Source organism: Notamacropus eugenii, chromosome 1 (genome assembly GCF_028372415.1).
Source record: "Notamacropus eugenii isolate mMacEug1 chromosome 1, mMacEug1.pri_v2, whole genome shotgun sequence".
NCBI classification, from domain to species: Eukaryota; Metazoa; Chordata; class Mammalia; order Diprotodontia; family Macropodidae; genus Notamacropus; species Notamacropus eugenii.
In genome coordinates this window covers 172,775,899-172,799,991 of record NC_092872.1, presented here as the reverse complement: position 1 = coordinate 172,799,991, position 24,093 = coordinate 172,775,899, and the positions used below count along the sequence as shown (strand labels likewise).

The window sequence follows — 24,093 nt, the reverse complement described above, 5'->3', positions numbered from 1 at the left end:
CCTGTCAAAATGGGGTTCATAAGATTAAGAGCTAGAAGGAACTTTAGAGATAATCTAGTCTAACTCTTTCAGATTACAGATGGGGAAATTAGAGCCCAATGACAAGAAATGACTTGCCCAACTTTACAAAATGGCGGAGCCAGAATTCAAAACCTAGGTCCTCCAACCTCCAGTACACTTTCTACTACTACACCATGCTGCGAATAATGATGTTACCCTAACACAAGAGTGTTGTGAAGAAAGTGCTTTGTAAACCTTCAGATGTTTATGGAACTGTCCATATTGATCATGTAAAGAACTTAATCATTCCATCCAATAACTATTTATTAAATCCCTATTATGTACAAAACACAGTGCTAGGCACAGGGAAAGGTCAAAATTAAAAGAAGGATGAAAGTACTGACAAGGAGTGGGAAATATCTCAGTGACACTACACAGAACAGGCTCCTATTGAGTCAGCTACTCAGCTACACGTGACAATGGATAAGTTATTTCACAATCTGTGTCTCTGTGTTCTCACCTGTAAAATGAGTTCTATGTTCCTCTCCAAAGGGATGAAGCTTTTACTTTCTCTCTGAGTCTGCTCTTTTCGGTCTTTGGCAAATAGTTATCATGGGCTTCCAAAAAGGTGTTTTTAAAACAATCTACAAGCTTTTTGTAGATTTCCTTCAAACTACTCCCTTTCTATTTTTCTTAATGCCTGTTTTTTTTAAAGTAAGTTTTATTTGTGCCTCCTGTATTTTGTTATATTTTTGTTTCTTAAATTACTCACTGATAGATTCCTCTACCACCAGAATGTTTAATAAAATAAATACTGTGATATGGTGGAAAGAGCACAAGGGAGAGACTTGGAAGACTTGGATTCACATCTCATCTTCAGTACTTATCAGCTATGTGGCCTTCTCTCATTTTACAGATGAGAATGCTGAAGGGCAGACAGGTGAAATGACTTGTCCAGTGTAATGCACGTCAAGTAGCTGGGATCTGAATGGAGGTCCCTTGACTCCACATTCAGTGTTTGTTGTGTTTTTTCCCTCGTAACCCCACTCTGGTTGTTGTGTTAACAATGAACTCTCGTTGACTTAAAGAAAGTACATTGTAAGCTATAAATCACTATAAAATGTTAGCTATTACTAGCATTCTAACACAGATTTAGAATTCTACTCAAAGGAGTAACAAAGTCCAATCTCCCACTCCATGCAGAATTTTTCCTATCAGATCTCTCTTCAGCTTGAACACCTTCAGTGATGAGGCAACCCAGCACTCAAAAGCCAGCCCTTTCCTTCCACTACTGGACACTCTTATGGTTTAAACATTTTCATCCTATTGAACTGAAATCTATTGCCTTCTCACTTCTTCCCACTCGTCTGAGTTATGTTTCTTGGACCAGCAGAGGACAAAACTACTCTACCTTCCACACAACAGTCCTTTGAATATCAGAAGACAGTTATGGCATCCTTACATGTTGAAGCTGCACATGTTGTGATACTGATTCACCAACAAATATTTGCTGTACATACTTTTGCTCAGGTTTAAGTCAAGCATATTTTTCTTTTGATTTTAGAGTTACTTGTTCTAGGGAGCAAGAGCTTGTCTTATCCACAATCCTCAACACACATAAAATCCCAAAGAGCTGTTTCTCCAATATACTTATATCTCTGTATAGATGATGAAGACCTATTTCAATGGAAAGAAGGCGTGGGACAAGAGACCTGGTTTTCAATCCTACCTTTAACCTTTAGCTATGTGACTATGGATATGACACTTGATACTCGTGTCTTCAGTTTTATGATCTCTAAAATGGGCACAATAATATTTGCATTACCTATTGCACATGAGGAAAAGCCTTTATGAACTTGAAAGTGCTATGTAAATTTAAGACATCTCCATAATTTGTTATTGATTGCCCTCCTTTCCAAAGCCATGTTGTATTTACTTGTGTCTACATACTTTTGTCATTAGATCCCTGGCACCTAGAACAATGTGTTGCACATGGTAGGTCTTTAATTGATTACTTGGTCTAATTTCCCTGCTTCCTCAATGATTTTTTTTTTAAACATTTCTGGCCTAGAATCAATATTCTGGGTGGGTCTATAGAACAGTCTTATGATAACATTTTTTATTACTGATGTATAAGACTCTAACAATTCTTTCACTATTTGGTAAGATTTTGGGACATACTATTTTAGTTTATTCCTCATATTCAATGCTACACTTGTTCCCATCTACTCATTCCCATCCTTCCTATACCATTTGTAGCCCAACAGCATCATATTCACTTATCCTTCCTATAGGAAACCTTTCCCAATCCCCCTTAAATTCTAGTGCCTTCCCTTCCAATTTATTCTGAATGTTCCTTGCGTATACATAGTTATTTGCATGTTGTATCTGACAGCACACTATTTGCTCTTTGAGAGCTAGAACTATCTTTTGCCTTTCCTAGCATATGTTGGACAATTAATATTTACTAAAAGACAAAGGTCTTGGAATGCCCATGACATCCTGGTCACCTGTTGAAGCTGATACATCCATTTTACCTTGGGCTTCAAGCATTGACAGAGAAACATTCTGTTGTGGTACTCTGGCTACTTCTCTCACCAGTGTGTTGTGATAAAAAAAAGAATGAGAGGGGGAAAACTGTGTTCCCATCTCACCCTTGCTTGGTCTGGGATTACAGGCACATCACTCACTCTCTTGGCTACAGCCTCCTCAGCAGTAAAATGAGGGGGTTGGAATGTGGTATCTCTCATTTTCCTTTCCATTCCAATTTTCTGATTCTGTTTCACAAAAGGCCTTCAGAGGATTAACTGCTTCAAGGTAGGCTGCCTCTTCAAGAGTTCTTTCACAGCAGAGGCAAATTCATTTTTGTCTTTCTTTCCCCATGATCTAGCACAGTGCTTGGCACGTGGAATGAGTAGGTCCTTGTTTTTTCATTGGTTGATACCAGGTTTTCCCTCAGCTATGCCATTAATCTCCTTCCTGACCTCTAAAGTGAGGGCAGTAGCAAGTGAAGCCATGTGTTCTGCACTTGTAGGCATCCTTCCAAATTTCAGTTACAACCAGCAATTCTACCTTTTCCATCATTATTGCCAATATCCCAACCATCTAAAAAAAAGAGCCAGGAATAGTACTTTCAAGATGAAGTAATTCAGAAATACTCAGAATCATAGAAATGAGACTTAAAAAACTTCACATCTCCCAATGTCCTTAATTTAGAATCAAGGCATTTGCTGTTTGCTCAGATCACCTGAAATGAAATGATTTTAATTATTTCATTTTTAAATAATAGCTCATGTTTTATGGAGCAATTTATGGATTGCAAAGAACTTTCTTTACAAAAATTCTCTAAAGCAGGTAATATTAGTATTATCTTCCCCTTTTACAGATAGACACTGAGGATCCTAGAGAATGAACACAACTAGTTAAATGAAGTCCTGAGGCCTTGAATTTATGTCTTTTTAACTCGAACTGTAATATTTTTCTGGCATTCCATGCTACAGAAATGGTTGAGGGAAAATGGGAGGGAGTTGGTAATATCTATATTATAGATATGTACCTACTTCAGTCTTTTTTTTTTTTCTTTCCAATTTTAAATAAACATATATCTGACTCAAACCTCACAGCTTAGGAAAATATGAGAAGAATTTTCATATTAGAAGGTACAGTATGTAGGGGTAGGTGAAAGATCAGGAGTTCTTAACTTGGAGTCCTTAAACACCCCCAGGCATCCACAGACAGATTTAAGGGAAAAGTACATGAACGCTGATGGGAAAAATGACATCTTTAGTTCAATATAATTGGCTTCCTTTGTACTCTTAAGTATTTTATTTTATGCATTTAAAATTATTGCTCTGGCAAAATGTCTATAGACTCTACCCAATGGCTAAAGTAGTCCAGGACACAAAAAACTAAAGAACTCCCCTCTAGATTTAAATCAAAATACTAAGTCTTCCAGGAATCAACTGAATGATCTGGGATGAGTAACTTCCCATCTCTTATCTTCAGTTTTCTTGTTTGCATAAACGAGGAGGTTGGACTAGCAGAAGATCCTTTTCAGCTCTGATATTCTGTGTATGATTAGGGGCATCTAGGTGGGCATAGTAGATAGAGTGCCTGGCCTAGAGTGAGTGAATTCAAATCCAGCTTCAAAAATCTACTAGTTGGCTTGAACCTGGGCAGATCATGTCACCTCTGCTTGCCTCAGTTTTTTTATCTGTAAAATGAAGTTATAACAGCAACTACCTTATAGCTTGTTGTGAGGAACAACTAAGATAATTGTAAAGTGCTTAGCACAAGTGCTATTTATGTAAATGTTAGCTGTTACCATTATTATCGTGAGTATGATTATGTGAGAAGTTAAGCTTCACAATTCTTCTAAAAGATGATACCTAAGGAGAAAAAAGTAAACTCTAATATATATGAAGGTACACATTATTGGGGCACCAAATAATGACTGTACATTTGGGGACAAGGCCACAGCACAGCCAGACATCAGGCATCCTTTAAGTAGCAAGAAATGAATGCCATGACTAAGGACCACCATTTCTTACCAGTTTGTTTCAGACCATTTGCTTGAACAGACGGCCAAACTCTGACTTTCCTCTTGAACTTTTCCTTCTCTAATTTTTCTCTTCTTTGATGAAATATGGACCCCCCCATCCTACTCCTCATATCTTGATTCTCCCAGTTGTATCAGGAAGCACCCCAACATACACAGGGGACCTGCTACCACAGGTTCTTTTGATCTTCTCTAAAAGGAAAGGCAACTTTTGAGGGGTTAACAATCACTTTAATCAAACACAGGCATCAGGGAAAATCAAAATCAAAATTTCAGGGAAATCAAAAATCAATAGACAGCACTTCCAAACTGACTGACCATCAACATACATACATCTTTATGAGAGGGGGAAAGCACCGAAATCTGGATTTTCAAAGCCAAGGGGCTCCTTAGAACTAAGACCCAAAGTCAAACCTCACCCTCAGAGTATTTAGACACTTTTCAGAGCCAGGGGCATGACCCTCTGACCCAGTGCCTCGAAAGAAAAAACAAATGGTACTTGGGACCCTCCTACAAAACAGCTCCCCTAATCAAGCTTCCCTCAATGAGCAGGCCCATCAATGGGTGGGAAAGCTCTTCTAAATCACATTCAAATAGAGGTATTATACTTCTGGATTGTATTAAAACAAAAACAAAAACAGCAAAAGATCCTACTTTGCTTGGCCTCATACCAGTTCTTGAGCTAACAGCTTAATTCAATAACCCTGCTTCAGCTCTGCCTTTGCACCTGGCAAACATGCAGTAAGACTTTTTGTATAGCTCTCAGACTGGGTTGTACTTGCTGCTATAGCCTTCTGGTGATATCATTTCAGAACCTTAGAGTTAGAAAGAACCTCAGAGGCATTCAGTTGGTACATAATCAGTAATCCCTTTTCCAATACCTCCAGCAACTAGCAATTCAACCTTTTCTTTAAGATCTCCAATGGCAGCCCATTCTAATGGGCTAGCTAATCAATATCAACTAAAAATCACCATGGGGATGTACACTAGTAGAGGAAGATGAAGTATAAAAGTAGGGAAAAAACTCTAACCTTGGAATCAGAGGATGAAACTCAAATCCTGATTAGTATTACCTAAATTTCCATAGGAACTGAAGATGGTCTGTCAATTTCTGTTCCTTTATCCATTTCCCATTTTTCATTTTCAATAGTTTGTTTAAGTAGGTCATGGTGGGGATTTTTTTTTTAATTCCATGCCATTATAAGTATAATCTGATAACTGTTTTTTTCCCCTCTGGTCTCTTTTTATTTTGTAAATAAGCCTTCTGGTTGGATGGTGGGGGAATTTCCTATCTTATCTATAATAGATTAAAAGAGATGGGGGGGGGGGGGGGCAGGGAGAGGAGGTATTGTCCCTGTAGGACCACAGCAGATGAGCACTGTAAAGACTGTATATTTTTTAAAAGTCTCCAATGCACTTTCACTCTCACTCTCAAGTACAGCATGAGAAGTGACATGACTCTAGGAAGTCTTGGAAAGTTGACATCCTCTTCTTCACAACGCGTTACTCAAATGTGAGCCATTTCTAAATTAGGGTACAGAAGAACCTTACTATCTGAATGTCATTTATCTAGTAACTTCATCTGTCAGGCACAAATGTAGGTAAGCAGAAAATCTCTTTAAGCTATTAAATAGATGCCACAAAATCCATAAATTAAAGTTCATGTCTTTTACTTATAAAAGAATTCTTTAGACCCTTACTTTGAGTCAAGGCACTTAAAAAAATTCTAATAATCCCATTGTTCTGATTTCCAAAACTACAACAGATTAGGAATATCAAATTAGAAAGCAAGGCATTGGGGAAAGGCGCTAGTGGGACATGCTATGTATTCACACTAAAAGATGCAAAAAGGGATAGCTGACAACCTGAAAATGAGGGCAAGAGTGGTGGCAGAAAAAAAGGACTGAACTAAGAAGTAGACAAACATACAATGCAGTTATCTGAGGCCATTTGGTATAGGTACAAACCACCTTGATAACCCTCTCCTCACTACGAACGTACTCTTCAACCATCATACTTCCTCTCCCCTCACTCCTCTCCAACTCGCCCCCCCTCAACTTAGATTTCAACTTTAGGTCCCCTGGCTTGTCTTGTTGGGGGTCTAGTCCTCCATACCACTTCCTGCTGTCTCTTTCCTCCCTTATCCTTGGTACTCTTTCTATGTTGTCTTTCCCCATTAGAACATAAGTACCTTGAAGACAGGGATTGTTCTTCTTCTTCTTTGTATTTGTATGCTAGCACTTAGCACAGTGTCTGGCACTTAATAAATGATCTATCTATCATCTATCTATCTATCTATCTATCTATCTATCTATCTATCTATCTATCTATCTATCTATCCATCCATCCATCCATCCATCCATCTGATAGCTATATTATAGCCCAGTACAACAATGGATGTTTCCAACAAGAAAAAGGTTAAATTAAGTTCATATTCTATTTAAGAAGCCATGGATATGTATCATGTTTTTGGAAGATTTCCATTTAAAGTGATTTAAGTTTTTTTTAAAAATTCTTGACAAAGTTATTTGAAAAATTTGCTTATGTGGAACAGCTCATTCCCAAATGGTGCCAGAACAATGGAATGTGCTTAAAACTAGTTTTCAGAACTATTCCCTTTGAATACATTACTTTGATTGATCCTTGGTTTAAGCATACTTCTCCCCATCCCATCCAGAGTAGATCACACGCCTTCCTATAATGTATGATTATCCTCCATATATTTTTCTTTAAATCTACAACAGAGAACTCAACCAACATTCTAAAGTCCGTTCAACTGTTTTTTTTCCTCCATATTTTGAGTATCAATCAGTGCACCTCTTGGGCAATCCATCTGACTAACTGATCTTTTCCAGGTATATGTCCTTCCTAATGTTCCTTACTATAATATTCATGTGTGAACAATTACTGATTATGTGCTATAGCCTTCCTTGCACCCACGTGTCTTTCCTTTTGTTACCTGTACTTTTGATTCCCTTGGATTGCATTGTCCAGTGAATCATATAGCATGTGTTTTGATTACTATTGCAAAATGATGGTGAAGTGTTGCTAACAATAGAATCTCAAATTGAAAACATTTGGTATAAACCACCTAGACATATCTCTCCAAAAGTACATACACAAAATAACCAATTCTATTTGCTTTTGCTTCTTCACAGAGGAAAAGTTATAAAATATTTTTTGATGTGTATCTGGACATGCTGGCAATATTTTTCCTTAGCTAAATATGGTCTGTTTAAAAAAATAAAGATAATAAACAAGGGGCTGTGATCACTGAGAAGCAGAACAGTAAAAGAACAGAGGACTGGGAATTAGAAGCTCAGTCACCAACAAACTCTGCAACTTCACGCAATTCTCAACCTACTGTAAAAGAAAAGTGTGGACTAGATGACTTCTAAGAACACACCAGCTCTAGGATTCTTTAATATCACTGAAAGAGAACTCAGAAGGCCCAGCAGTGGGAAAGCAGTGGATTGGACAACATCAAAAGACAAACAGAAAGTGAACCATCACAGTCTATTTTCAGGTCTGTAAAAAATGAATAGGGGGCTATGGTTTATGAGGAAAGAAGCCAACTTTTCTCTTTTTTATAAAACACTTATTTCCAAGAATCTCAATAATTACTATTTCATTTTGTCACTTGGGCAAGGAGTTGATCTCATCTTATAATACAAGAAGACCTTCACTTCAGTTAGGCCTACACCCTGGCCTGCCCTTAGAAGAGATCTGACCATCCTGATCTCTTTACCACCAAAGCAGGATTTTAAATGGTCAGTCAATAAGCGTTTATTAAACACCTACTATATACCAAACACCATGCGAAGTGCTGCAGATAACAGAAGGTTCTTTTACTGTTCAACTTTTCCCAAGTCCCTGTCCTTGTTCCATGAAAACAAATGCAGTTAGTTGATGCTGCGATAACTTCCAGAAGGATCTTTATAACTGAGCATGTTGTACCCATGATGAGTTAACCTTACTACTTTTCAAGTGATAGTTTAAAGCCTATTGGAACCAGTGAAGAAAGGCAGTGAGTGCAGTGGTAAGACCACTGGTCTTAGAGACAGAAGGCCTGACCTGTGTTTGAGTATTGGGTTTCCACGTTCGCAACCATGTGACTTTGGGCAAGTCATTAACCCCTTTAAACCTCTGCATTGCCCCTCTTAAAATGGGTCTAATAATACTTATACTACTATTTATTGGGTAATTGCAAAGAAAGTATGTAGTCACGTTGAACGTGCTCCATGCATATGAATTACTGTTATTATAGTTAATTAGAATGCCTAAGCCTTTTTGTGAGCTCCTTGATAGGACACTTGCAATACACCTTACTCTGCCAGGTTCCAAAACTTTCAGTGAAAGGATTTCCTGATTATCAAGCACCGGCTGGAAAAAAACCTCCTGAACTTTGTTTGCATATCTCTCTGGGAATAAGGTAGGAGGTCATCATGAGTAGGTGTGAGATATTCAAAACAGTGCCCGACATGCTGCGCCTAGCACTTGACAGTAATCCTGTTCAGATGAAACCTCAGCAGTATTCTTATCTCTCGAAATTCCCAATCAATCTGTCCCTTTGTCAGGTTTTCCCTTGTGTGCACCCAAGTGGGAATCCTACCTTGCTCAGATCATCTAGTAAAACTTATCATCCCGTTCTTCCATGCAATTTTCTTGCTTGTTTTCAGCTGACAGCTCTGTTACTTCGGATGACCCGCATCTCATTTCACTGTCTTCAGCCGCAGATTAAAATCAATCTGGAGTTTTGGCTAGCCGCATTTTAAGCCTTTTAACTCCTACTCAGATGGAATGGATTGAGCAACTCATAAATTATCCTCCACTACAAGAAACTGGATGCTCAAGTTTCATTTTAGCCCAAATGTGATACACCTGACCAATCCCAGTTCACTGTATAATAAAATTCTCTCCAAAGTCAAACGGATCTATAGGCTTTCCTACTCTGTGACCTCCACCTCCCCTAGCCTTCAGGGAATTCTCAATCACCTTTTGCAATGATTAAATATCTTATGCTGAATGTGGCAAAATAAATAACTTGCAAAGTTCCAAGCATCTAGTCTAGCTTTAACATCATCTGTCTATATAAGCAATGAATTTTAGAAACAAATTCCTTTGTGCAAGGTTACAGAGCCCCCTTTCATCTCAATACTCACCAGTGCAACTGCAGTAAAAGCAAGTGTGAGTCAATCGCTAGGATATGAATTAACAAATGAAAATTCTTTGTCAAATTACTTGTTGACTATCCAAGCGTTCTATGCTTTGTAAGTGAAGATGAGTATTTACTATTTGTACAGCATACATTGAGTTGTTTTTCTAGTACTGGTTATGAAAAATCATCTGCATTCTTTCACTCAGCCCTTTCTGTATCCAAAGGCTCCACAAGTGCAAGACATGTGGCCGATGAAAATGATGAATTTATAGGAAAAGTCTCAAAGCAGCATCCTCTAATAAACTCGGCAACTGGCAAAATATAATAAGTCAAATCATTAAACAAGAGGCTGTCTCTTAGTTCATCCTGACAAGTCAGAACAAGCTATTCATGTTGCATACTCACTGCACTTCATCGATAATATCACTGCTGAGTGGAGTAGTGGGTAGAATGCTGGGCTTGGAGTGAGGATGACCTGAGTTCCAATCCTACTTCAGACACTGATTAGCTCTGAGCCTGGGCAAAATGTTTAGACCCTCAGGCACTCCTTACTCATGGCAAAATGGAGATAATAACACCACCTCCTTCTTGGGGCTATTGTGAGAGATAATGTATGTAAACAAGTTTGTGAAACTTAGCACAAGGCAAAATTCTGTTATTATCATTAATATTATTATCATTATGTACACCGCATTGTAATCCATCAATAAACAGAAAAAGTTTGGACACTTTCTGGCATGAAGAAGCCTTCAACTTCACTGAAGTGGCTTTGAGTATTAAGAAGATGATTGGGGATATTTCAATTGATTTCAGTGATTCCATAATCTATTTCCCAAGATATTTCTGCTAAAGTCTCTGCAGTACATTCTATTTTTCTCTTAGGAAACACAAGTCACACCGGGTCTAAGTAAATTTAAAGCAATCTAAACATCCAAATTGAATGTAACTTAAAACTGCTGTTTCTGATGGAACATAATATAGGCAAGACTTCCGCCCCTTCTCCTTATATGGATCCTATTAACACTGTGAAGCCCTCTTGGAAAGCTGCTCACTGTGTTGTTTTCCTGCATAACAGAATGTTCCATAAAATGCTTTTCTAGATGTTGACCAACAAATTAGATTATCCTCATCTACAAAAGGAGAGGTCTGGAATAGTTGGTCTCTGAGGCCCCTTGCAGTTTGAATCTATGATCTGTGGATCTTCTGTCCATTATTACTGTCCCTACCCTAGTTAACAGTCTTATATCGAGTTTCCCATTCTCTCCAACTGCTGCCAGATTCACCTTCCTAAAGTTTCCTCAGATCTCTCCCTTCCTCTAAAAACTTCAGTGGTTCTTTACTACTACCCGTAGCAGTTGTATGAAAGGATTTCCTGGTTATCTCTTCTTCTCCTCCTCCTTCTCTTTCTACTAATTTACTACTACTACTACTACTACTACTATTACTATTCTACTACATCTACCACAATTATTACCACTCTTCTACTACAATTATCACTACTTCTATACCAATTACTACTATTCTACTACAACTCCTACTCCTATAATAGTTACCCCTACTCTACTACTATTACTACTACAAATACTACCCTACTACTACAACTATTACAATGACTACCACTCCTATTCTACTACACAATTACTACTACAACTACTACTACCGGTTGTTGTATGTTCTTTGTTCTTGAAGAGGACCAAAAGGACATCACCATGTTACAGTCAAGTAAGAGTGTGTCTGACTGTGGTTGATCAGACCAATATGAGCTCAGAATGCTCGACCACAGGTCAGCCATAAATAGTCCATGTGAACATCTGAGGTCGATTCTCTAAATTTGTCTCTTGCATTTCTTTTGAGCTACTTCAGTTCCATTTTGCTTATAGAGCACAGCGCCTTCTCTGATGAGGGCAAATCATGCTGGGTGGTCCTGTGCCAGTGTCTCTCATGTCATACAATCAATTCCAAAGTTCTCAAGAAAGACCTTGAGAGTGTCCTTGTATTGCTTTTTCTGACCGCCATGTGAGTGTTTGCCTTGTCTGAGTTCTCCATAAAATAGTCTTTCTGGCAAGTCTATGTTTGGCATTTGAACAATGTGGCCAGCCCATCAGAAGTGCACGCTCTGCAGCAGAGTTTGAATGCTTGGCAGTTTAGTTCAAGAAAAGACCTGAGTCTGGTATCTTATCATGCAAGGTGATCTTCAGAATCTTCCTAAGACAATTCAAATGCAAGTGATTCAGTTTCTTGGCATGGCACTAGTATATTGTCCAGGTTTCACAACAGTGAGGTCAGCACAACAGTTCTACAGATGTTCAGTTTGGTAGTCAGTCTTCTCTAGTAAGTCTTCTCTCCTACACTTTCCTTTGGAACCTCCCAGACACTGAGCTAGCTCTGACAATCCATATGTCACCCTCATTATCAATGTGTACACTTCTGGAAAGTGTATACTGCCAAGGTAAGTGAACTTATTCACAATATTCAAAATCTCTCCATTTGCTATAACTGATGGTTCCACATATGGATGGTGCAATGTTGGCTGATAGAGGACCTGTACTTTCTTGGTGTTAATTGTTAGGCCAAGATTAGCACAAGCAGAAGAATTGATCCATACTTTGTTTCATCTCAGATTCAGAAGCTACATTGAGTGCACAATCATCTGCAACAAGAAATCAAGCACCAACATTCCCTCCATCTTAGTCTTGTTGTGCAGCCTTTTCAAACTGAAGAATTTGCTATCCCAATACGGTAGCTGACCTTGAGTCTGTGTTCATCATCACTGAAGGCTTCTGACAACACCGCTGAAAACATCATGCTAAAAAGCATGGGAGGAAGTACACAGCCTTGTTTCATTCCATTGGTGACAGGGAAAGCACAAAAACATCATCTAGAACCCGGGCGGGCATACTGTTGTGAAACTGACATTTAATACTGATGAACTTCTCTGGGCAACCAAATTTTGATATAATTTTCCATAAGCCCTCATGTCTGACAGTATCTGGTATTGGTCAGATCTACAAACATTGTATACAGACCTCTATTCTGCTCCTGATATTTCTCCTGGAGTTGCCTGGTAGCAAACACCATATCAACCATTCCTTGCTCCTTTTGGAAGTTACACTGGCTCTTAGGTATATGATCATCTTCCAGGTGAAGGTTCAGCTTATTAAAGTGGACACTGGCAAGAATCTTGCCAACAATGACTCAGAGAGAGACCCCCACAACCCACGAAAGTCACAGGACAATCTATTTCCTTTATCTTTGTAGAGATGGACAATTGAGGTATCCTTGAACTCCTGGGGAATAACCTCCACTTGCCATAGAACCTAGAAAATTTCAGTCAGCTTTTGTATGAGCAATGGACTCTCCTTCCCCTATGTGAATCCTAGCTGAAATAGCTAAGGTGCTTTGCCACATGAAAGGAGCCCAACAGCATTCAAAACCTCTTCTTCAGTTGGAATTTCAGCTAAGGAAGAATTGACTTCAACCTGAGGTAGTCAATGGCCTCAGCACTGATTGAAGATGATCTGTTGAGAACACTATGGAAGTATTCAGCCCATCTCTCTAGGATCGTGTCCTTATCACTAATTAACGTGGTTCCATCATCACTGAGTAGTTGCAGTGCACCACAGGTCTTTGGTCCATAAATAGCCTTAGGGCATCATAAAAGTTCTTTGGATTGTTACTATCAGCATAAAACTGAATTTCATCTGCCTTCTTACTGAGCCAAGAATCTTGCATCTCTCTAAGCTTCGCCTGTACTTTACTTTTGATGGAATTAAATACTGGCTTCTTAGAAATGGATGAACTATCCTGCTGGTAAACCTGGTGGAGTTCTTGGTTTTTCATTTAGCAGCTTCTGAATTTCTCCATCATTTTCATAAAACCACTCTTGATTTTTGTGAATGTTCTGACTCAGATAAGCAAATGCAGTGCTGTACACCAAATCTCTGAAAGCTGCCCTCTCCTTTTCAGCTCCACTATTGCCAACTGTATGTTGGCTCATCTTTCCCTCCAAGTTAGCAAAAAATAGTTCGCACTCAGAGAAGCACTCTAATCTATTAACATTAACTCTTCTGGTAGTCATTTTGCTTTGGAACTGTTGTTTTTGTTGAATGTGAATATTTATCTTGGAGAGGATAAGTCAATGATCGGTCCAGCACTCTGTGCCACACACTGACTTTGTCACTCTCATATCCTGTCAGTCTCTTCTCCTTACAATCACATACTCTATTAAGGGTCAATATTTGCTGTAAGGGTGCATCCACAAAGCTGTATTGCATTTAGGCTTATGGAAGATAGTATTGATGATGAGAAGGTCAAGAGATGCACAAGTCTTCAGTAGCAAGTAACCATTGCTGTGGCTGTTTTCAACTCTATTCCTCCCAAGGACTCCCTGCCAAATCTGGTACTCTGAGACTACTCTAGCATTAAAGTTACTTAGAATTATAAGATCGTCCTCTTTTGGCACATTCATATACTGGTGTCCAAATCTTTATAAAATTTTTCTTTGACCTCATTAGCATTCATCATGGTGGGAACATTAGCACTGGTGATGGTGGCATGACATTTTTCTGCAAGTGGAAATTGCATTGTCATAAGCCTGTCGCTCATTCCATTTGGTAGGCATACAAGCTGGTTGCCTAGACTGTTTCTGATCGCAAATTGTACCTCAGCTTCATGGCACTCCCCATTCACTATGGCCACTCCAGAAAAATACCTAACTCCAGCTCCCAAATTCAATTAACTGGGCTTCATTTGCCAGCCTTGTTTCAGTCAGGGCTACTATCTGGATGAGATACCTGCTGAGTTCCCTTGCAATAAGAGCTGTTTGTCTTTCAAGTCTACTGGATTTTATGTTGCCTATAAGTGTGCACACAATCCATGTACCGATGGTGAGTGGAATCATCTTTGCAGAAGTTTTTGTACATTTTTTTTAGTGTTTTGATTGCAGGCAGGGATCCCTGCCTGCTGCAGTAATCAGGCCAGGCTTAGGTAAGCAAACAAGTTTTAGGGCACCTTTTCTAGCCCCTTCCTCACACCAGGAGGTGAGTACTGTGATACTTAAAAGGCTGCTCAGACACCTTGGCAGCTGCTGAATCCCACTGCTGTTTCCAGTGAGAAGACAACCCTATTGTCTGGACTGTCTGTGCGCATGGCTGTGACTACAGCTCCCATTGTATCTGTACCTGCTGCTTTGTCATTTGTCTGTCTCCGTAAGACTTTGAGATAGGTAGAAATGGTAAAATGATATGGGTGATGTCCTTTGATTCATGTGTGAATTGAATTTAAGTGAGGTAGAGTTGTATGAAGTTGTCAACCTCACTCTCTCTTCCAAAGTCATTACAGTCCAGTGGTATGACAGAGTCAAGATAACTTGTGATGATTCAAGATACAGAGGATGACCTTGGCATCTTCAATGTCTCACCAAGCTCTAAGTACTCCACAGTGCCTGCTTCAGCTGCCTTCATAGTCTTTGGAACAAACTGCTCTCATCATCCATTCCACCAGGGGAATTCTTTATATGATTGGGATAGACACCCCCTAACTCACCAATGAGTTTGAGACCCCTTCGTTACCTTCAACCTGGTTTATCTCATCTGCCAAAATGGTTTACTGGGCTGTGGCCACTGTACATGCTACAGCTTCTTGGAGCCACTGGTGAGAGTTAGGTAGATCAGGTAGAGATCAAAGGTAGGAAGCAGCCCTGAAAAGAGTTCAGCAACCCTCACACCAAATGTAATAGTCTTTCCTAAACACACCCTAAACCCCACTACTACTACTACTTTTACAGCAACAACTACTACTACTATTCTACTCCAACTACGACACTACCTACTCTGCTACAATGACTACTTCTACTAAAACCACCCACTATCACCAACTATTCCTATTACTACTACTCTAATGCTACAATTCCTACTACGATCACTACTACAACTGCTATTACTACTTTTACAATTACTACTACTCTATCCCTATTCCTCTACTACAATCACTACTGCTTTGTTACTCTACTACTTTGACAATGACAAAGACTACTCTACTATATTACTCCTACTGCTTCATTACCACAAGAATTACTCCTGCTCTACTACTATTACTACAATGACTCCTACTAAATAACCACTCGAATACTGAAATTCCTACTACTACCACCACTACTATTACTCTATTACAACTACTGCTATTACAATGACTATTGTGCCTACAATTACTACTCGTACTCCACTACGACTATAATTACTCCTCCCACTACTCTTATAATAGTACTACTACAATGACTACCACTCTTATAACAACTACTCATTCTACTCTTTCTCCTCACATGTCTGTACATGTGTTGAGTAGCTTTATTAGAATGGCCTCTATTCTCCCTTCTGCTTCTCCCAAATCTATTCATTCTTAAAGGAGCAGCTCAGGCCCCTCTCATTCATTTTGAGTCTAGCCCTCATTTTTCTTCCTCACTCCTCAACTTCTGCAGCATTTATGGTCTGTATAACATATCTTAGTACTTAGATACTGTTTTCTGTGGTCAAATATTGTTTTTCATGTGTTAGACTAGACTCCCCATATACGCTGTAAAGTACGTGAGAGGTACATTATGGCTCTTGCTTTTTCTGTATTCTCTATAATGCCTAACAGTTCTCATCACACAGGACTTACTTTGAAACAAAACAAAATAAAATACCGTGCCGACTGATCCTATATGTTCTCTCATAACTCTTAAACATTTGATCTTATTTTTAAATGTCTTTTGTTTTTATAATATATCCATTTGCAAATATGTCTCTCCATTTTTCCTACCTAAAAAGCAATCCCTAGTAACAGATAACCAAGAAAAAAATTTCAGTAAAACTAATAAACACATCTGACAATACACTCACAGTCCTAAAACTCTGCAATGAAGTCTTTCCATAACTCTTTAAAACAGATAGGAGCAGGAGCTGTTGACTACATTTCGAGGATGTGAGGAACAGAAAGGTGAACATTCACACAGTACCAGAAATGGGGGGAAACAATGTCTCTCTCATATCTGCCAGCCCAAGAGGATTTTTTGGCCTTTACTTTATTCTTTTATCAACCTAGGAAGATCATGTTTGCTTTAAAACTAAATCTCTTAAAATGATCTTTCACAAAGGCATAATAACAATAGACAGTTGTTCAAATTGTGAACTGGCCCAACTATTCCAGAAACCAACTTGGAATTATCTTAACAAAACATCTATAAGGTCAATATCTTTGACCTAGAGATTGCATTGTTAGGTACCCATATATACCCTGAGGAGGGCAATGATAATAAGAAAAGTACCAAAATATTTAACAATAACTTGTTTATAATAGCCAAGAACTAGAAAAAGTAGATGTTCACTGACAGGGGAACAGCTAAACCAATTATGGTATGCTGGATGCAATGGAATATTGCCATGTTGTAAGAAACAATGAACATAATGAAGTATAGGAAGATATATAAACTGATGTAAAGGTAAATAAGCAGAACTAAGAAAACAGTATACATAATGATGACAATCCAAATAGAACAACAATAAATGAAACAACGTTGTGAAGCTGTAATGACCAAGCTTGGCTCCAAAGAAGAGAGAAGAAAAAGCACTTCTCTCCCATCTTTGCAGAGGTGGAGGACTATAAGTTTGGGACGCTGAATATAATATTGATTTTGTATGACAACATGATTACTTTTGCTGAATTATTTTCCTCTTTTTGTTAGTATAAAGGGTGGCTCTCTGGGAAGAAGAGTAGGGAGGGAAATATTGAGGAATGGTGATGTTAAAACCAAAGCCATCAATAAAAATTTAAATTAAAAAATAAAATTATCTTTCATATAAAATCCTCCAGCTTTACAAAGGGGTAGGAGATCTCAAGAATAACCTTATTGAGTCCAGGAAAAATTTCTACTTCATAAACATGCAACCAATTATGGTTGACATCATCTAAGCTACAAATTACTGAGTATCAGCATAAGGAGCATTGAGGATGAGAATCTTCAGACTAATAAGTGACGGTAAATCACAGAGCTAGGAGTCAAGTGGGACACCACTAATAGAAGAACACACATCCTAATCATACAGCATACTCTTGGTGATTTCATTCTCTAAGATGAACATAGATCAGCTGATGGTGAGGTTGGAAAGAGGCAAGGAATATAACCCACATTTTTCAAGATGGAGAAACCAAGGTATAAGATATTTAAGAATATTGACTCATGCTTCAGATTAAACCAGTAGTCAAGTCCAAGAAGAGCTTTCATTTCTTGACTGCACCAAAATTAAACACTGTCTAGCAGTTCACATCATCCATATAATTTTCTATGAACCTTGCTTATACTTGCCAGTAATACAGAGGAAGGTATGACTGTACTCTCCTGTCAAGTAGCCTAGTATTGTGTCAGAACCAGGGTCACATTTAAAATTATCCAGATTTAAAATTCTACACGCACATACATAGCCTTTTAAAAAATCCCAACATAATCATCTGTTCAATTAAAATGACCTACTGGATATGAATCAGCACTATCCTAGGCACTGGGGAAGATACAAAATTTAGAGGAGGCAAACTCACAGTCTTCACGGAGTTCATATTTTCATAGGGGGTTAGGTCACGTATGCAAAGAGGCATGATAATAAATGATCAGTTCATGTAAAAAGATTCAAAATGTGAAATGATTCATAGAACCTTGATAATATTAATGAGTGACTCTAAGGTGACATCATTACTCTGCGCTTTATTCAGTTTAGTCCATGAATCTTCTTACCAGTCTATGCTTAATCATTCCAGACCTAGAGTCTATGAAGCCCAGTTAAATGGTTGTGCTGGGCGTCAGCAGGAAACACAAGTACAAGTCAGAAAGTAAAAACTAGCTTATGACTCTGATAATCAAGGGTAGCAGTCTCTCCAGAAACAAGTGGTGGAGATGAAGGGCTAACAGTGAGAGATCTTGGGAGCCTGGCAGAGTAAGAATCCAGAAAGGTTGAAAGATCTCTAAAAAAACCAAACCCTAACCTCAAACTCTAACTCTGACACTAATCCTAGCCCTAATCCCAGCAAAAGCCTAGGAGCATCTGCTGATTTTAGGTCAGAACAGTTTGAACCTTTCTGTTGAGCCCTACCAAGGTCATCCGGATTTAAGAAGCTTTCACTACTTTTCAGCTAACGTTTCTTCCTTTCCTTTACTCTTGGTAGCCTGTCATGTCACGGCCCAGACATTGGCTCTGGGCACAGGCTACTGGGTTTGGAGCCAGAAGGCCTGGTTTCAGATCAAACTCTGCAGCCTTATTACCTGGATGACCTTGGGCAAATTCCATGACCTCTTCTAGTCTCAGCTACCTCATTTATAAAATAAGGGGCTGGAGAATCTCAGAAGTAAATTTCTTTTCCAGCTCCAGGATTCTATGATATTATGCTTCTATGGTTCATTTTACATCTGTGATTCTATGACCCAAGGTTCTAGTTGACATAATGAAAAGTCCTTTTAATAACAGGAGCATTAAATAAATGGCTGTAGACTTCACACAAGAAGAATCCAACCGCTACCTTGTAGTCTTGTGAGTTCACATAAGTAGGCTGAACATAGAAAACCATTTAATGAGATTTTTAAAAGGAAAGAAAAAAACAACTATGAAGTTCTTAAGAATGACAGTGTTTTAATGATAGGCTAACAGCAGGATTATGTTTTGCCTAGTAAAGTGGAACTGTGTCAGAGTAATAACTCAAGAGTCAAGCCAAACCCCAAAATAACATAACTACTTTGGCATGTTGTGGTTAAGTAGTTACTGCAAGTCTAATGTGAATGGTTCAAGACTGAAAACAAAACTATTGCAATCTGTAAAATTAGAGATAAAGATGGAGCTCCAAATGGCTTGAAAACCCTGAGTGACCTGGATTGTCTCACTGTGCACTAGGACAATGCAGCCAGCACTAGGGGAGTATTTTTTCCCTCAATAGCCTGACTTTGGCCTTATTCTTGCAACACCACTAAAATACTGATGCACTTTAGTTAACCAAATGTTTTCCACAGATTTTTATGTGATGAATAAAAAGAATCACATGAATCTTTTCCTGGAAAAAGTAACCTTTTATTCCCCAAAAGTGTTTGTTTCAATAATGAATCTCTGTGAAATCCTAGGTAGAAAGTTAGGTTGGTAAAATGAAAAGAACGAGTGCCATATTGGGGGGAGTATGTGGAGGTGGATGAGGGCATTAGCATCTACTCATTTTCTAAGTTTCTTTATGATTTAAAACATATCCTAGGAAATGAGAAACACAGGTTCTCATGGCTGGTTTACTGCAGACTAAACAAATGAAAGACTGGACAATGGTTTACCAAGGAGAAGTAAACCAAGTTTTTCTTTTTTTTCTCTCAAATTATTTTTTATAAAACACATCTTATATGTAATATGGTGAGACATATGAAAATAGAAATAATATAGAGTTATTACACAATAAAAACACCACCTGGTGAGTGTTAGAACTATCTTAAATTCTTTTTTTTCTAATATGGAGTCAGCAGGCACCAGAAAGATTAGTGATCTTACTAACTTCTTTAGTAATGAGAGCAAACAAGTTTTTAACTTTCCAATATGACCAAGTAGTGGTATGGTAGAGCAAAGAGAGTGCTAAATTTGGAGTCAGAGAGCTTGGGTTCAAAGTTCAGTTGTCTGATGAGAGGTCATACTACCCTTGAGAGTAACTGTGGGGAAAAGGATAAAGTACTGGTATTGGAGATGGAAAGATCTGAGTTCAAATTTGCCTCTGACATACTGGCTGAGTATCTCTAGACAAGTCATTTTTAACTCTTTCTCAATGCTTTACGAAACTCTAAGACTATATATAAAGGATAGTGTGCTGAATTTTACAGTCAGGAAGTTCTGGGTTTGAACCCTGCCTCAGGCATCTACCAGCTATATGAATCTGAACAAGTCATATAATCTCTCTGCATCTCAGTTTCCTAAGATGAGGGAGCTGACTCAATGACCTCTAAGGCTCTTTTTCACATGACATCTACAACATAGTGATGTTTGTGACCTTGGACAAAAAATTTAACATCTCAGAACCTCAGTTCATTAATCTGTAAAATGAAGGGGCTAGACAAGAGAAGCCCTAAGGTCTAAACCAACTCTAAATCTATGACTTTATGAGTACTGTTGCTGATAATTTTCCAAAACAGTTGGGCCTGATACTATCAAATATGTTCAACAAATATGGCTTGATTCCACCAAAATTTATAATATTATCATTTTTTTCTATATTGGTGAGAAGCTATAATACCAAGGAGCTTGATTCAATGAAAAGGAAGAAAAGCCTAGTTTTTACTAGGAAGTTCATTTTCTCTTTTCTCCTGGTCTGGAGAAGAGAAATTGACAGAAAAATGGTATCCATTGAAAGGGAATATAACTAGGGTAGACCAAAGGGAGGCAGAAAGGTATATATAAGGGCAAAGAAAGGAATGGAGAAGCCCACTTTATAAGGTTGAAGCAGAGGACCTCTGAGCGAGCACCGAGTTAGATAAACAGAGGAAATCTCCCATCACAAAATGAGTCTGTTAGAAATATAAGGAGTAAGGACAAATTACTAACTAACTCCTGTGGTATACCAGAGTTGATTTACTTTCAGGATGCCCATCATCCAAAGCAATGCTAGTTTGGGGGACAAGTAATGGTCCCATTTAGGTTTCTGCACCATGAGTAGTAGATTTTGAAAGAAGATGGGACTTCCTTTTTCCTTTGAAATAGCAGTGGATGAGAACAATACTTTCATCTTCTGAAGAACATTTCCCGAGCATACAATTTTGATCACTCACATTTAAAGTTTACAACAGATATCTGAGTAAAAGTTCTGCTCAAGGGTGCGAAATCAAAGAAACTTAGAAAACCAGGGCATGACACTGGCCCTCCCTCTGACTAAAACACCCAGGCCAGGGCAACATTTCTCCTGTTTTTCAAGAATTCCAGGGAAGCAGATTCCACAAACTCTATCGCTAATTTTGTCAAGCTGATGGGCTGAATGACCTCTAGATGTGTAACTTGGGAAAGAGAAGAATATAGGGAAGGGATATGATAGCCAACTCCAAGCATTCGAAGGGCTGTTATAAGAAATAAAGGGTCAGCTGGGTGGTGCAGCAGATACGGTATCAGGTCTAGAATCGGGAAGATTTCTCTTCCTGAGTTCAAATCTGGCCTCAGATACTTACTAGCAATGGGATCTTGGGCAAATCACTTCACCCTGTTTGGCTCAGTTTCCTCATCTAAAAAATGAGCTGGAGAAGGAACTGGCCAACCACTCCAGGACAAGAAAACCCCAAATGAGGTCACAGAGTCAGATACAACCGAACAACAATAACATATGGAATAAACTTTTCCAAACATTTAAAACTGTCCAAAATGGAATAGGCTTCCTGGCAAGACAGCACACTAGAAGTATTGAAGCACAGTCCATCTGTTGGACATTCTTAGGGAGAAGTCGGAGCAGATGGTCTCTGAGGTCTCTTTAATTCTGAGAATCTATGACTGTCACGGTACAGTTCTCATAAGTAGAATATAAACTCCTCGATGGCAGAGACGGCACTGTTTTGTTTTCAACTTTATGTGCCTAGCAGGGGTTGGCAAACTATGGCATGAGGGCCAAATCTGGCCTGTTTGATTTTATACTCTTTTAAGAGTAGGTTTTTCACATTTTTAAATAAAGTTTTACTAAATTTAAAAATATTAACACTATTCATAGTTTTGGGTCTCAGGCCTACTGCCAGCCCTCTCTCTGCCCCAAAGCATAGCACAATGGGATTTGCACATAGTAGGTATTTAATATTTACTGAACTGAATCTTACTGAATTCTACTTCACCTAGAGGCAACGTGGCTAGTAGATAAAGAGTGGCCCTCCAAGCCAGGAAGATCTATATTCAAGTCCTACCAATGATATATTTCTTAGTTGTGTGACCCTGCACAAATCATTTAGCCTCTCAGTGCTCTAGAGACTAAGATGTTATCTTAAGTATCTAAGATGATACATTGCAAGGTGCCAACCTGCATTGGTAGACAGTTTGCTAGCCTGGGCATTCCCTACACCAATGAAATCATGGGTCTAGTCCCTATCCCTAAACTAATCTACTGAGTTTACTCTTTAAACTTAACTCAATCTCTTCTTCAATTTGCATAAGGTGGAAAAACCTTCAGTTACTTGGTCTCTCCCCCACATTGCTGCCATCACGGAAATATGGCAAGCAGAAAAATGCTTTGCATGGCTGTCTGTTTCATTGCTGGAGAGCTCTAATTGTTAGAAATGTCATGAAGAAATTGAGAGGTCAACAGATTAAATTTCTTCAATATTTAAGCCATGTGTGGTTACCATATCAAAGGATACTACCACTGGAAAATTAAAAACAAACTGGAAATACTGAACATCGGCTTGCAGTGATACCAATTAGAGGGGCCAAATGACTGTGGAATTTAGTTGGGAAATGCATATTACAGTTGATTAGTGTTGTTACAGGAAAAAACACTCTACAGAATTACGTGGTTAATATCCATAATTCAAAGAGTCATATTCTTTTCCCATACATTGAGGGATCAGACTGTTACAAGCATGTAATGGATATCCTTAATGTTTACGGGAATACTATTTTTCTACAATGCCAAACATACAGGCACTGTGGTTCTATGACCTAATGTTGCAACCCTGCATATCTGTTCAAACCCAGAAGGGAAAATGGCAATTGAAAAAAGGAATATTCACTAATATACTTCTGAAGGCTTTCACCTTCATCTGCTGCACAAGTCAATATCTCAAACCATCACAAACTCCAAGACCTGGAGTTCCTCTAATTTCTTTTTTTTTCTCATGAGATGGCCTTTTATATTTAGGTTTCATCTATCCATTTGGAATTGGGGAGTATGTTAGTTCTCTAAATCTAACTTCTGCCAGACTGCTTTACAGTTTTCCCAGCAGTTTTCGTCAGGTCAGGCATCCATATCCAGGAGTTAGAGACCTTGAGCTTATCAAACATTAAGTTACTGGGTGATATCTTCTGCATCTTCCTTATAGAATTCATTCCATGTATTAGCTTTTCTGATATTTAACCCATACCAAATAGTTTTTGGTAATGGCCATTATACAAGTACTGTCATAGCAGTTTGAGAACTGATACTCTTACGCCCTCTTCATTTCTACCTTCCCTCCATTACTTCCTTTAAGATTCTTGACTTTTGTTCTTTCAAATATATTTTATTATTTTGTCCAATTCTATAAAACAGAGCACTGGGCTTGGAGTCAAGAAGACTCATCTTCATGAGTTTCAATCTGGCTTCTGACACTTAATAGTTGTGTGACCCTGGGCAACTCATTTAACCCTGTTTGCCTGTTTCCTCATTTGTA

The 24,093-nt window shown here is 38.5% G+C and overlaps 1 protein-coding gene across 6 annotated transcripts in view; it reads right to left on the bottom strand.

The window, feature by feature from the left end:
• The window catches only part of ARNT2 (aryl hydrocarbon receptor nuclear translocator 2), a 371,710-nt gene that overhangs the window by 65,143 nt on the left and 282,474 nt on the right, over nt 1-24,093 (bottom strand). The gene's annotated exons all lie outside the window — the stretch shown is intronic.